At 40.3% G+C, this 13,689-nt stretch overlaps 1 long non-coding RNA gene and 1 pseudogene across 2 annotated transcripts; both read left to right on the top strand.

Annotated features, from left to right (window-relative positions):
- Positions 1 to 4,622: 4,622 nt before the first annotated feature.
- Positions 4,623 to 6,363, top strand: LOC310740393. The gene is made up of 4 exons (XR_014537631.1): positions 4,623 to 4,791; positions 4,908 to 5,068; positions 6,047 to 6,226; positions 6,298 to 6,363. It is a non-coding gene; the product is annotated as an uncharacterized lncRNA (long non-coding RNA).
- Positions 6,364 to 6,880: 517 nt separating this feature from the next.
- LOC310739958 lies at positions 6,881 to 13,356 on the top strand (annotated as a pseudogene). Its single transcript, XR_014538224.1, has 17 exons — positions 6,881 to 7,456; positions 7,535 to 7,653; positions 7,740 to 7,843; positions 7,915 to 8,092; positions 8,161 to 8,278; positions 8,350 to 8,435; positions 8,552 to 8,667; positions 9,001 to 9,053; positions 9,994 to 10,015; positions 11,042 to 11,589; positions 11,672 to 11,790; positions 11,862 to 11,966; positions 12,041 to 12,218; positions 12,684 to 12,801; positions 12,869 to 12,954; positions 13,026 to 13,114; positions 13,254 to 13,356. The product of XR_014538224.1 is annotated as an uncharacterized misc_RNA (transcript).
- Positions 13,357 to 13,689: the final 333 nt, after the last annotated feature.

Raw genomic sequence — 13,689 nt, forward strand, 5'->3', positions numbered from 1 at the left:
AATTTTATAAAAATTGGGACTTCACATTGACTTGGCCCAAAATAAAATTTGGGTAATACAAATGTTAAAATCTTATAAAGCTGTTCTTATTTCAGCATACTTATTTCAGCATACTTTTACTATTCCTTCTATCCTTCCTTCACTTTCTTGATCTGCAAAACTGTTCTCATCAAGAGAAATTATTGACGCAAACACTGAGGAATCCATATTCAAGTCCTGTAACAGCTTAGTACGAATGTGTGTACGGTTTATACCTGTAAACCTTGATTTGTCGTTTATCCAAATGGTTATTACTAGGAGTGTTGCAATCTTTCAGGTATGAGATAACTACATATGCTACTATCAGAACTAAGTGGCAGGTCAAGGATGCTTTTGTTAATGAGCACAATTTTATTTATATATATATATATATATATATACTTTGAATCAGTTGTCACCCTTCAATTAACCTGGTTCCCATACAGAAATCTGATATGGTCATATATGACCATGTAAATAAAATGATACTAAATCAGCAGAAAGTATGTGGGTGAAAAAAATAGGGTAATTTTCTATATAAATTTATCCTTGATTTAAATGATTTTTGCTGTGACTAGTAATGTGATTTATTTCCCAGCTTTTGTAAAGAAAAGTAACTTTGATCATTACAAGATGTGCTGTCGACTGATTACGTGCATGTTTTACAAATGTGGGTTTTTTTTCTTTTGTTGTTTTTAAACAGCTTTTTTCCTTTGCTAATATGCTAACTTTCAAACAAACATTACACATGCTATTCGTCATCTTGCCGTTCAATTTACTTTGCTATAAATATCCGTTGCAAATATGCCAAACCATTGCACAAAACGCACTTTGTCTGCATACGAATGTTATCTACATTTAAAGGTTTGATTTCATGTTAAATTGTGTACATGGAGTGAAACATGCATTTTTCAGTTAACTTAATTCCAAAAGAAATCATTTACTATTGCAGTGACCTCATCGGGGTTACATAATTCCACATTTTTACATTTTTGTCTCCGGTTTGGGACAATTACTAAATTGAGGTGGTTTTTTTTTTTTTTTTTTGTTACATTTTACTTGTGCAATTTCTTGGTAAAAGGATAAATTTATCTTGTGTTCTCTCTCTTTTTTTTTTTTTTTTTTTATAGATGTGAGATTTGGGAGTGCCATTATTCCAAAATATTTGACTCTAGTAAATGCAATGTTTCAAGCTCCAGATCGGGAGAGAGTGCAAATTTCTTACTGTACCATGCAATGATATCACTGTTACTTGTGTGTAAATGTTTGTTTTGTTACATTCTGTTTAATGTTAAATTTGGTTACTTGTTGATCCCTGTTACTTGTTGGCACACGGGTTTTAAACAATTGCTATAATTTAAGTACTGCGATATGTCCTGCCGCTTCCGTTTGTTAATTCTGGAAACAACTGTAACAATTAATTTTTGAAAATAAAATATTGACCATTTATTTAATAGAAAAATGTAATATACATGTATATATAATTAATTTTTTTCATAAAACTCCATAAAAACAATTCCCAATAAGTGTTTTGATCAGCCAAACTAATCAGTTTTGTGGCAAATGCATTTTTGCGATAAACTGGGGCACGAGATTCAAACCGCGGTAAAGCGGGGGATTACTGTGTATATATAAAATGTATGTATTATAAATACAAGGATAAACATCCTTGTATTTGTAACCATTTGGGGAAAATGTTACATATATAAAAAACAGCCATTTTTTAAATATATGTACATGTTTGACATTTTTATATCTGTGAAATCCAACCATGAACATTTATGCTATATAAGTACTTTGCATATGACTCATATGACTCTTTGCATATGACTTTGCATATGTGTGCATTGCCTGGAGAAATGCTCATTTATTCATGGTTTTCATACTTTCTGATTAAAATAATGTACTGTAAGTGCAGATTGTTGCTTTAGGTATGGGGTGGGTCATGGCCTGGTTGGCCCAGAGCACCATTTAAAAGTAGAACCACCACTGAATTTAAAACACTGTTAAGCAACATAAGAGGGTCACTGATTTGAATAAACTGCCTTGTTAATTTCTAGGCAGAATGATAGATGTGAAATTGCTTCCAGTTTTTTACCTGAATGAGTTGATGACAATGAATCACATATAGACATTAGTAGAAGATGTAATAGTGCAAAAAGCTGCTTTAAATAATTCTCAACCTTTACCGGAATCACTATGGTCACATCACATCAGTCACATCAGCTTGACATTTGTACATTATGCTCTTTTGCCACAACGTTTTTCCGCTTTTAGAATACTGTAGATTTATTAAAACAAGCCTAATTGGGAAAGCTTAGTCAATAAATACTTAAATAGAAGAGCCTTCATTTGTCACATGTACAATACAGTACAGTGAAAATGTTTCCTCCCATATCCCAGCTTGGTAGGAAGGGGTCAGAGCGCAAGGTCAGCAATGATACAGTGGCCCTGGAACAGAGAGGGTTAAGAGTCTTGCTCAAGGGCCCAACAGTGGCAGCTTGGCAGTACAAGGGCTTAGAACGCCAAAGCTCCCTATTGGGAACCCAGCACCACCCACTGTCCTAAAGATTGAGGTTTGTGTATTAACACATTCTTAATTAGACTTGCAGGGGTGTCTAATCTAATTTTTCATCTGTGGGTGCAGGTTTTCATTAATCCCAAACAAGCAAATCCCAATCAATTTCTATACTATTATATTCTATTCTACCCACCTGTCCCACCTGCAAGGAAACCTTTCCTATTAGGGCCAAGCGTGCTCGCACTGGACACAGCCGGGTCTGTAACCCCTGGTCGGGGGCTATAAACAGATGAGCGCAGAACACCTGTAACACGACACGTCGTGTGGGAGCCGTAGGCACCTTAGGTATGCACCCAGGTCTCGTGTATAGAAACACTCTGGCCATGCCAGGGGCAAACTCCAGGCAGGATGGGGCAAACTCCAGGCAGGATGGGGCAACTGTCAAGTCCCAGACAGGCACTCTGAGTCGTGTCCCGGGCCTCAGGCTCCGGGAGCCACCGTGCGGCATTCGACCTCCTCGTGGGGGGAGCTCTGGAGTGTAGAAGGGTCTGTCTCTACTATCTCAGTAGAGAGACCAGTCACAAACCGGGCCCCCTCAGGGGCCACAGACACAACTTTCACAACTCCGGGTGGGGGTGAACCAGGGTTCCGCCCGCCTGTGAGAGGAGATCGCTCCTGGGAGGAATTTCCCACGGAGGGCCCTCGAGTAGGAATACCAGGTCCGCAAACTATGGCTTGCCTGGACATTGAGGTGCTACCAGGAGGAGACAGACTCCTTCCCAGCGAACTCTAACCAGAACTCCCGAAAGCAGCGTGATCGGGGGAAAGGTGTACAGGCGTAGCCCTGGCCATGACTGTACCACGGCAGCCACTGTCTCGACAGGGCGTCTGCTCTGACATCCAACCGTCCCAGGATGTAAACGGCTCTCAATGAAAGAAGTCTGTCCCAGGACCACAAGAGGACCGCTCACGCCAGCTTGTACAAGGGGCGAGATCGGCGGCCCCCTAGTGGTCGATATAAGAGACCACCACAGCATTGTCCATGCGGACCAACACATGGCGATCTCTCAGGCCCAGGAGGAAGTGTTTTTACCCCAAAAACACTGCCAACATCTCCAGGCAATTTAAGTGCCACGAAAGACGTGGGCCGCTCCACAGACCCTGGGCGGAGTGGCCACTCATGACCGCTCCCACCCCGTAAAGGGAATCGTCCGTCGTTACCATTATGCGACGACAAGGAGTCCCTAAAACGGGGCCTCAGGACAGAAACATTGGGTCTTTCCATGCATCCAAGGCTCGAAGGGCACGCCCGAGACCTTTATGGCATGATACGGACTCCCTCTGGAGGAGAACCCTTCTGCCCCAGAGCCACCACTAGAGGGTCCTCATGTGGAGGAGGCCGAGTGGAATTACACTGGACGCTGCCACCATGAGACCCAGCAGCCTCACAGTAAGTGGCTGGCCTGCCCCTACCCTCCTGACTGCGGTGAGGATGACTTTGATCCAGGCAGAAGACAACCGTGCCCACAACCTGGCCGAGTCCCACACCACACCAAGAAAAGTGGTTCTCTGCGCTGGAAGAAATACGGAGCACCGCGTTACACGCACCGGAGAAGGAACTGCCAACGAACGCTCTCCCTGGGGAGCGAGAGCTCGGCTAGCAGCCGGGAGCGCATAGCCACATGGCTAAAATGCTAACAACCAATACCTTCGAGAGCCGACTGAGCACGCTCCTAAGCTAAGCAAACAACACATCGGACGGAATTCTGCCTTCATTAAAGCTCATGACTGCACAGATAACACACACAAAGCGCTTACCTGAACGAGCAGAAGCTAATGTCGCTACCACCGCATAGCCATCTTGTAGCTTCCTGGTTTACGCGACGTCGCCTGTCTATGACGTCATGTCTTGCCTATTGGCTAGATTTCACACATGGTTCAGAACGTGGAGAACGCAGGTGCGTTCCCAAAGCGTTTCGACGCAGCTCGAGTTCCCAAAGGGCAACCAGACCATATAGAGTTATTTTTAAACACAAGTACTATTAACATTTTTCTCATTTTAAGAAGTGAGTAAGTAGTGGCAGTCAACCAGTTCTTGCCAATTGTGTCCCTGCCTGAAAGTAAACTAATGGACTAAAGTTCTGCTTTTAGCCTTGCTCATTGGCGTGGTCAAGCTAATTAAGCTTTTAAACCAATTAGATCCCAGGAAGTGCAAAATACTAATTGGTATCATCTGTGACGCAGCACAACAGGTGCAAAAAAAAAAAAAAAAGAATGTCAAGATCAATACAAGAGAGACTGAAAATCATTATAAAATAGAATGTATACTGTTTAATTAAAGTAACATTATACATTTTTACGTTTTTAGATGCAGCAACAATGGGATTAAAAGATATTGTTTTTTCAGCACTGCTGTTTGTTGCCCTCTGATTGGTTGAGGCCCAATGGCCAATGTGAAAATTCCAAGCAACTACAGGACCACCACCAGAGCCATCTAAAAGGCAGATGGACCCTGTTCCTACTCCAAGTGTAACGTCTGAATTAGGGCTGGGCGATAAATCGATTATATCGATTATCTCGAATGTGTAGTTTACATCGATCTGGGTTTCTCTTTAATGTCAGCCGACGCTCCCCTCTGAGCTTCCATAGTTTAGAACGAACTCAGCCCTTCCCCCGCACGTTTGCCATAGAGATACACAAACAACATGGCAGCGAGCAAGCAAAGGTAGCAATACCACCAATTTAATGCAGCACCTTAAACAGAGGCATGCTGTCGAGTGGGAGAGATGTAGGGCCCTACGAAATGAACAAGACAGCGGCAGCACAAGTCTGCGGGTAAGCCAGCCGCATCTTGAAAATACACGGTTAAGCACCCGCACTTTGTTTAGTGTTGCGCGTCTAATTGTAGAATTACGGTATGGGTGGTGGAAGCGGTCAAAATACTTGTAAAGACGCTTCAGAACGGCGTCTCCGTTAAGAAACAGAAAAATCAGAGCAATTGAATCACCATATTCAAACACTCATAAAACATTTTTTTGAGGTTTGCTCAATCTTTTAAATAATTCTTATTTAGAATCTCCCTGTCTATTATATTCTTATTTTACATTTCAACTCATTTTACTGTGGAGTTTTTAAGAAAAGTAAAGACAAAATCACTCCAAGCCTTACTGCATTTTTAACCATGTTTCACATTCAAACACCCATAAAACATTTTTCTTTGTAGGTTTGCTCATTTTATGTTTTGTTACGTTCTGTTTTCACAATTTACGATGGCAGGGCCTGCCATCTTGTATTTTTGGCTTGTTGTTTCTGATTGCACTTTAACCCAAAGTGGGTTATACTCCCAGAAGGGTAAATAAACTTTATTTAATAAAGTTAAAACCTATTTTGAAAATTTTCTTTGTCATATGCAGATTGATTTTAAGCAGGGGGAAAAAAGCGATTTAAATCGCAAATCTTATTTTTTGTGAAAAAATCGGGAATTTTTTTTTAGGCCATATCGCCCAGCCCTAGTCTAAATGCAATGAAACTGCTGTGTATGTGGAAGTGAAGAAAAATCTGTTTGGAAATGGAAAACCTCTCAGTACTGCAGCTCCGAAGGTGGGAGGCTGTGCCGCGAAAGAGGATAATGCTTCTCAAGTCCTAAACTACGAATCTGAACTGAATGGCTGCAATAGCAAACTCACGGTAAGTGTTCCTTTGTTGAAATTCTCAATTCTGTTTAAAGCGTATCATCACTTGCTTTGCTTCTGTCTCAGGTGACTGAGGATGAACTGGTCTATGTTTTCACCCTGGGTACTGCTTCAGAGATTTTAAGTGGTACTCCAATTATTATCGAATGCCACTATCCAGGGTATTTTTTACCTTATTATAAACATGTGTATATCTACTCCTAACACTTAGTCGAGGAAAGCATAGGTTTTTGAAAACTCTTTTCAAAGTGGATCAATTTGAAACTGCAGTGTGGGCAATAAAAACGGAGGCTTTTGAAAACTGACGCATTTTTAGTTTTTGCTTTAACGATTCAAAGAGCCAAAACAAACAAATCATCTAGTTTTTTTTCTTCTGCTTGTACTCTCTTTTGGGTCAATGAGGAGAAATATTTTCATTGGGGTGCTTTAACAAACAAGCTACTCAGTCAATTGCTGAATTAATGTTAGTAATTGGCCAGATCATTGAATCTCAGACAATGAACCTCTTGGTCCAATCACATGCAAGAATCAGTCAAGTTGGAATCGCTGTCACCTGTGAAGTGGTTTGCTCAGCGGCAGCTCAGCAGCTGAAAAAGATCATCAGGAGCAGACTTGCTTGAATAAAAGCTGCTCTGGTAGTGCTAGTAGGTATACTTGCATTTGTCTCTTAGTAGTAATGGGGTTTAACCAAGTGGGGCTTTGTGCATTTGTGCTTTTTGCAGTTAGATTATCAACAGCACAATGGATGGACTTGGGAGCTGTGCAACCACCTGCTGGATCTCAAGCAACCAAACCAGGTCAGCCTCCACTGCAATCGAATCCTGGGATGCCACCTCAATGGCTGCAAAGTAGCCCCCAAGCTGGAAGCCCTCCAGTAGCCCCACTTGGACTGCAGTTTCAGAATCCTTCAGATGCTCAAGCCCAGCAAGTAATCCAGCAACAAGTGAAGAAGCTGGACTGGACTTTTCCTGCGCTGCCCAAAATCCCAACACCACAAACGCTGGTGCATGTTGACCGACAGTCTAATCCGGTTTATACCCAGGGTGTGACGGTGAGCTGCAACGAGACTGCAGTGCATGTGGAGGTGAGGAAGGATGTTCTTGGACATGATCTGACCAATATTGCTTTCCTCACACTGGGAGGCTGTCCTGCTCAAGGGATGGATGCTGCTTCTCCTGTCCTCATCTATGAATCTCTGTTAAATGGCTGCAAAAGCATGTTGACTGTAAGTCTTTCTTTATTGCTATGCCTTTTTCTCTCTTTTGGGGGTGGTTGGAAGGCTTATCTAAATACTTGTTTCTAGATGACTGCAGATGAGCTGGTGTATAGCTTCACCCTTGGCATGTCTCCAGTGCCACTCAGTGGCACTCCCATTCTAAGAAGAGCCAGTACAAGGGTTATGATTCAGTGCCATTATCCAAGGTATTGCTTCACAACACACAGCTTGATTTTATTAAGGTGGCTGGCTTTATTTCAAACATTTTATTTTATTTGTTTCTTTCCCCTAGATTCCACAATGTCAGTAGCAGCGGTCTTGTGCCTGCTTGGGTCCCATATGCTTCTGCCCAGGCTGCTGAGGAACTTCTTGTTTTCACCTTGAGACTTATGACTGGTTTGTATTGTGATACAATTGTTAGTTTGTTCTTATGTTTGCTTTTACTAATGGTCTTTCTCTTCTTCTAGATGACTGGCTATCTGAACGAACATCCAACCAGTACTACCTGGGTGAGCTTATCAACATTGAGGCGTCCGTTCTGCAGTTCAACCATGTCCCCCTGCGTGTCCTTATCGACGGCTGTGTGGCTACTTCTGTCCCTGATATAAATTCCGTCCCCAGATATTTTTTCATTGATAACTACGGGTAAGTTAGGTTCATTTTAGGGCTTTTTGTTGTCCACTGGTAAAAGCTTAACTGGAAATGTCTTCCAGGTGCCTGATTGATGCCATGCTAACTCAGTCCAGTTCCCAGTTCATGGCCCAAACTCAAGCAAACAAGCTGAGGTTTCAGTTGGAAGCTTTTGGATTTCAACAAACAAACTCTAGCCTGGTAAGTACTGGCTCTTCTTTTTGTTTTTTTTATTTAAATATATAAATGTCTAACTTTACTTGTGTTGCCAGGTCTACATCACATGCATCATAAAGGCAACAGCTGCCTCTTCCCCAGCTGATTCTCAGCACAAGGCTTGTTCTTTCTCTGGCAATGGGTATTTTTATTTTTATTTTTTTTTTTATATATATATTTGAGCTTTCAGGGGCCCAGTGTTGGCTGTGTCGACTAATGGTTTTTATTTAAATTCTTTCTCCCTTTTTTTTTTTTAAGATGGCTTGCTGCATATGGTCCCAACCAGGTATGTGGTTGTTGCAGTAGCAGCTGTACTGGAAGGAAAGGAAGAGACTTGTCTGCAAGGGCTCGACGAGATCTGTCTTCAAAGAAAGGTATTTGGGGTGGATAGAAATGTGTGGCTCTAAACCAGTAGCTTTCAGTGTATTTCTAGTGGGGAACAGACATGGTGGGTGGGATGCAGGGTTTTAATATTTATTTTGTTATTTAGATATTCTTAAAGTTTGTACTTTTAATGTAACAATTGAGTCACTAATGCAAGTAAATTAAAATGTCAGTTGGGAAATGTAACAACTACACCTTTTTGTTTAAGAATTGTACTTCTCAAATTAGACTTGTTTAAACATTGTTTCATTACCACTGCTCAAGTTTATATAACTACACTTTTTTTTCTTTTTTTTTAAAAAGCTGTTTCCTTTTATTTGCAGGCCTGCAGCTGGCAAAACGTGTACGCCTGGGTCCAATCACAGTTCTGGAGAATGTTTGGTAGTCAAACGACTTGCTGCTCTTTGCTTTAATAAACTGTTAAAATGTGCTCTTGTTTATTGTCTTGGTATTGAATTACTGGCTAGCAGGTGTCCTTAAGAATAGAATGATGCCACTTTTCTATAGTGCTCAAATTTGCCTTTCTTTGCTACCTACTTTATTCTAAATGAAATCTGCTTAGGCTCCTTAATCAATGGCATGTCTGGGTTTCTGGCTTCTAAAGAGCTTTTGTGTTTGGAAGCACAAGTTTAATTTAGAAATTTAGTTGAGTTCAAGACCAATTAACTGACGCGTGCTTTTATATGGAATGAAGTCTTGCCACACCAACCCTTTGCCAATAAACACTTAGGACCAGGGTATCCAATCTTGCCCACAAAGAGCTGGTATTTTGGGTTTTCAATGCAAGCAAGGGCAACGCCATTATACCTGCTAAATGGTTTAACATGGCTCATGTGTGGACCTTGCTTGCCTGGAATGAAAACCAGCACCCACCCTGGACTTTTTTGGAAAAGATTGGACACTCCTGGTTTAAGCAATGCTTGCCTTTGTAACAATGGCATCTATTTGGTACCTGGTTTATTTTATGGTACATGACCTGAATCCAAGGCTATTGTCCCAAACTGAAAATTTGAATAAAGTCCAATTGTGGTGAGTTTGTCCACATATGCCTTGGACATTTGTTCTTGGCTTAAAGGAGTAAACCTTAATTTGGGCTAATACTGTTGGTTCACCTTTCCACTAATAGATCTGGATCCCCAAGTAGTGTTCACCTACAGACCTGTTTCTTTAAATACTTTTTTTTTGTGTACTATTTGTTGATGCTTTAGAGACCATGTGAAAATCCCAGATAAACAGTTTCTGAAATATGCATATGAGCCACTCTGGAGCAAACAGCTGTCACAGATCACAATTTTCCTCTATACTGATTTTTGCAGTCTTATAGTGGCATATGTGCTAGTATGTATTTTTAAACAAGTAGAGACACACAAGACAACTAGTTTTTAGTCTTTGTTACTCCTTTTTTAACCCATGCACATACAACAGCGTCAGTGTATTTAAACTGCAGGTATGTTTGTTTGCATCTAGAAAGACATCCACTTGCACATTGTAAAACATTTAATATCTTTAACTTTTTAAAACAAGTCCCATTGAAATTGTGAAGATTTTAATAAAATGATCAACTCTGGAATCAAATCATTTAGTTTTTTTTTTTTCTTCTGCTTGTACTCTCTCTCTGGTACTGGGTAAGCAGACAGTGTTGCCAAAAATAAATTATTAACAGAACCAGTAAAATTCTTTATACCTTTCACAACAAATGAGACCAACATCAAATGCGTACAGCAAAAATGAATGGCAATCGTAATGGTATCAGTGCATAAACTATTTATTTTTTATGTTAATCACTGGGATCAAATGATATGTTATTTACACATGATGCTCCATAGGACTCTCAAAACAAACACATTTTTATCATCAGGAAAACATTAGACAAAATGCCCATCCTGTCAGAATCCAACACATAAAAAAACACATTTTGCTGGACTGTAATACACCTGCTCCTGTTAAAAAAAAAAGCTTGTATTTTGTTGATGGTGTTGAAAAGATTTTTATCAAGTTAATCCAAATTTAGTCCTAAGGTTTAAAAAAAAAATCACTAAATAAAATGAACATATTTAGTTTTATATTGGTATAATTAAACTTCGCTTTCACTCTGAACATAACCATAGAAGCTGGCATGATCTTAACAAAAGGATTCAATTAAAGACTATAATTAGTTCTATAATTGCTAAATTGCTTAGCTAGGTCATGTGACCTTGACAATTAGGCCAATTTAGCTCTTGGTCCAATCAAATGCAAGGAGCAGTAAAATTCTAATTGCTTTCATTTGTTTGGCAGCCTAATTAGTAACTCACCAGGCTCAGAAGAGCATCAGGCTATTTAGAAACGTTCAAATACTTGTTTAAATCACCGTGTAAATACGAGGTGCTCTGACCATCCTGGTGTGCATTCATCTGTCAACTGCAATGGGATTCAACCAAGTGAGGGATGGGCTGCTGCTACTTTTGGCAGTTCATATGATAACAGCACAATGGACAAGTTTAGAGAATATTAAATTAAGCAACCCAGGACAGCCTCCACTGCAAATGAATCCTGGCTTAACTCCTCAATGGCTGCAAAGTGCTTCCCAAGCTGGAAGCCCTGGATATCCTTCAGCTGACCAAACGCAACAAGTAATCCAGCAACAAGTTAAGAAGTTGAATTGGAATTTTCCTGCAGTGCCCCAAATCCCAACACCACCACCTCTAGTGCATGTTGACAGATATGCTGAGCCTATTCCTGCCCATGGTGTGACGGTGAGATGTAACGAGACTTCAGTGTATGTCGAGGTGAGCAAAGACGTGCTTGGAATTGATCCGACCTTCACTATGGCTTCGCTCACACTTGGAGGCTGTACACCCAAAAGCATGGATGCTTCTTCTCAAGTCCTTATCTATGAGTCTCCATTGTATGGCTGCAAAAGCAGATTAACTGTAAGTCCTTTCTATTGCTAAATACATGAAGAGCTTTTTAAACTTGTTGTATACACTCTAAAATGTACTTTGTTTTGTTCAGGTGACTTCAGATGAGCTGGTGTATATTTTTACTCTTGGTATGTCTCCAGTACCAATCCGTGGTACTCCCATTCTTAGAAGAGCTGGTACAAGGGTTTTCATTCAGTGTCACTATCCAAGGTGCTTGCAGTTTCTCTGATTTTTGTTTAGTTTAATTTTGGATGGCTTTAACTGTTTGACCTCTTTTTCAGATTCCACAATGTGAGTAGCAGTGGTCTTGTACCTGCTTGGCCCTCCATATGCTTCTGCCCAGGCTGCTCAGGAACTTCTTGTCTTCACCTTGAGGCTGATGACTGGTTTGTACTGTAGTTGAATTGTAGCTTGTTTGTCGGACAACTTGCTTTTGCTAATTTTATTTATTGTCTTGTAGATGACTGGCTATCTGAACGAACATCCAACCAGTACTACCTGGGTGAGCTTATAAACATTGAGGCATCTGTACTGCAGTTCAACCATGTCCCTCTGCGTGTCCTTGTAGATGGCTGTGTGGCTACTACAGTCCCTGACATAAATGCTGTCCCCAGATATTTCTTCATTGAAAATTTTGGGTAAGTTGGGTTAATTTTAATGGTTTCTGTAAACTGATATGAAGACTTTATAATATTCCTTCTGGAGTGAATACATTTCTCATCCAACATTTTTCTATTGAATGTGTTGCATTATACAACTGAATACTTAAGTGTATATCCATACACACTTATCAGTGGTGTAAATGTACCTCACCACCTTACTTTTGACTACTTTCTGGTTTTACTGAATATCAAAGGTAAACTTAGTCGCTACTAAACTACATGTGAGTTAATACATGTACTTCACTATATTAAGACCAATTACATTTTGGCTTATTTTGTGGACGAAGGGACATTTACTTATTATATTGCCTATTAAATACTAATGGTTCTACTGTGTGATCAATCTTTTCTAGAAAACGTTAATTTACAGTTTCTCCAACATACAGATATTACTGCCAAAATGATTAATTTCTAACCATATAAAATTACCCCTTTACCCAGGTGTCTGGTTGATGCCAAGCTAACTCGGTCCAGTTCCCAGTTCATGCCCCAAACTCAAGCAAAAAAGCTGAGGTTTCAGTTGGAAGCTTTTGGATTTCAACAAGAGAACAGTAGCTTGGTAAGTACCGCCTTACCTCTGGCATATGCATGTTTGTCAATGTAACCCTTACTACTTGTGTTTCCAGGTCTATATCACGTGCATCTTGAAGGCAACCGCTGCTTCTTCCCCTGCTGATGCTGAGCACAAGGCGTGTTCCTTTTCAGACAATAGGTATGTTCTTGGTACCTTTTAATGGCGTTGTGCTGATGAGCTGTGATCACTGACGCGTTACTGCTTCTTAGATGGACTGCTGCATATGGTGCTGACCAGGTGTGCAGTTGTTGCAGTAGCAGCTGTGCTTCAAGGAAGGGACGAGATCTGTCAAAGCGAGGTATTTTGAAGAACCTTAATGTAACTTGCGTCTTGCCACCCTACGATCTGTATGGCACTGTGTGAAATCTTACTTTACCTGAAGATGGGGGGGGGGGGTGTACTTTGCATTTATTTTTTTTTACTCCCTTTATTTGCAGGCATGCAGCTGAAGAGAAAAGTCAACCTTGGCCCAATTGTGGTTGTGAAAAATGTTTGGTAATCAAATACCTATGTCTAAATAAAGCATTTTATAACTTCTTATTTTGATGTCTTCTGATTTTTATTTTTTTTTTATTATTGCCTTCAACATGCAATTTGACAATTGTGGTATCCAGAATTAAATGGATTTCCCATCATGCACTTGGGCAGGGACTTTAGCAAAACTAGCTGAGAGCATAACTAATAGGAATGCTACAGTATATTATTGTGGAACGGTAACATCAACTTCACATTGACTTGGCCCAAAATAAAATTTGGGTAATACAAATGTTAAAATCTTCTAAAGCTGTTCTTATTTCAGCATACTTTAAAATGCCTTCTATCCTTCCTTCACTTTCTTCATCTGCAAAACTGTTCTCATCAAGAGAAATTATT

The sequence above is a fragment of the Silurus aristotelis genome (assembly GCF_946808225.1).
Source record: "Silurus aristotelis genome assembly, chromosome: 17".
Classification (NCBI taxonomy): Eukaryota; Metazoa; Chordata; class Actinopteri; order Siluriformes; family Siluridae; genus Silurus; species Silurus aristotelis.